We start from the raw sequence: 2,043 nt of genomic DNA on the forward strand, positions 1-2,043 counted from the left end.
GCCCTAAAATTAGAAGGGTCCAAAATTTAAAAGGGGGCCATAAGCCCCAAATGAAATAAAATAAACTTAACTTTGAAAAATAAAATAAAATAAATTCAAAAAATAAAAAATAACTTTTAAATAAATCTGTTAAAAATTTCAAAAATATAAAACAACTTAAAAAAAAATTCAACATAAAATTTCAAAAATAAAAAACAAATTTTTCTCTTAAAATCATATTTTACATATTATAAAATAAGAAAGAAAAGAAAACATATTATACAAACCAATTCAATTATGTGACTTGCTAATATATATATATATATATATATATATATATATATATATATATATATATATATATATATATATATATATATATATATATATATATATATATATATATATATATATATATATATATATATATATATAGTTGAGTAGGATTTTATGTTTTTTTCAAACACAAACAACAATATTATCCATCTCAATTCAGAAAAAGTACTATATATACATATCACTGAAAGATATATGTCAATACTCCGGACATTCGACATTCGAAATTGAAGTAAATCAATACAAACATGAACCACATATCATATAAACAAAGATATCAATTCAACCAAAAAACATGAAAAGATAAATTCAACAACCAGAATAAAGTATATGGTACTAAATTAGTCTTCCACTTCAATTTTGCAATCCAAATGTATGTTGAGTCATTGTCACCTTAGTATTGTCTTCATCATTAGTGTTGATATCTTCCTCATCTCAAAAACACAATAAATCATACTTAGGTGCAGATGCAACAAAACAATGACATGAGTATATCATAAATATGAACAAATAAAAATAAATAAAATACAAAGTAGTATTACCATTCATATTTTCCGAAAATCCATGCAACCAGTTTCGAGTACAAATCAACATTTGGATGTGTTCAGGAAGAGTAAAACTTCTGCATTTTGTAAGAACACGTCCACCGATACTGAAAGAAGACTCAAATGCTACAATTGTGATAGGAATGTTAAGCACATCACATGCCATTATGGAGAGAATCGGAAACTTTTTCTAATTAAACTTCCAATAAAGAAGTACATCAAAATCTTCAAAGTGTTCTTCATTTAGCTCCAGTAATTCATCGACAAAGTATATCTAATTCATTCTTTCCAAGAACAAACATATTCTCAATCGAGTTCCATGTTTTAAAATCCCGCGATATATATAAATAGTTAGAACATATTTTACTCCCAGTATTCACAGAAACAACATAAAACAATTTTAAATTAAAGTGATGGTATTCGAAACAGGTTTGCCTTTAAAAGATTCTGATAAGGAGACGAATGTTACTCCCAATAATGAACAAACATATTATATCAATATGATAAGACATGTTATCAATCAAACCTAGAGAAGAACTGGATATCTACAAGTGTATATAGCTAAATAACTTAGAGTCTATTTTATTAGCTTCCACAAAGGCATTATAAAGTGCTATTTCCAAACAATATTTAGATAAATACATTTCATTTCTATCTATGTAATTTCTTAATGTTGCTATGTTTCTATGTTAGATAAAGACCAATCTATTTACATCACCTAAAAATAGTAATTTGAACTAAGAATTAGATAAAGACCAATATATTTTTTCTACTATATGTTAGTTTAGATCACCTCCTAGAGAGGGTATCTTATTTATTAAATTGCTCCTTACTAACAATTTCATGCAATAATCCTTCTCTTTTTCTAATACTAATAAAATATAAATAATGGACAACCTAAAGTTTTCAAACAAGTATCTCTCTCTATCTATATATATATATATATATATATATATATATATATATATATATATATATATATATATATATATATATAATAAACATTCTTACAAGAGGAATTTGGATTTAATATATCAGTATATATAAAAGAGGAAATTAGGTGAAATAAATATGTTAATATAAAAACTTACCGTTATAATTTTTTATTTTTTAGCTTTATTCCCCTCTCTAGATAGCTTAGCCAATAAGTTGAACTCATTAGATGGTTGAGAAAGAGAAACAC

The 2,043-nt window shown here is 24.3% G+C and overlaps 1 long non-coding RNA gene across 1 annotated transcript; it reads right to left on the minus strand.

Annotated features, from left to right (window-relative positions):
- Window positions 1–457: 457 nt before the first annotated feature.
- Window positions 458–1,748, minus strand: LOC127115367 (uncharacterized). The gene is made up of 2 exons (XR_007800709.1): window positions 858–1,748; window positions 458–749 (listed from the first exon to the last, which is right to left on the minus strand). It is a non-coding gene; the product is annotated as an uncharacterized LOC127115367 (long non-coding RNA).
- Window positions 1,749–2,043: the final 295 nt, after the last annotated feature.

Source organism: Lathyrus oleraceus, chromosome 1 (genome assembly GCF_024323335.1).
Source record: "Lathyrus oleraceus cultivar Zhongwan6 chromosome 1, CAAS_Psat_ZW6_1.0, whole genome shotgun sequence".
NCBI classification, from domain to species: domain Eukaryota; kingdom Viridiplantae; phylum Streptophyta; class Magnoliopsida; order Fabales; family Fabaceae; genus Lathyrus; species Lathyrus oleraceus.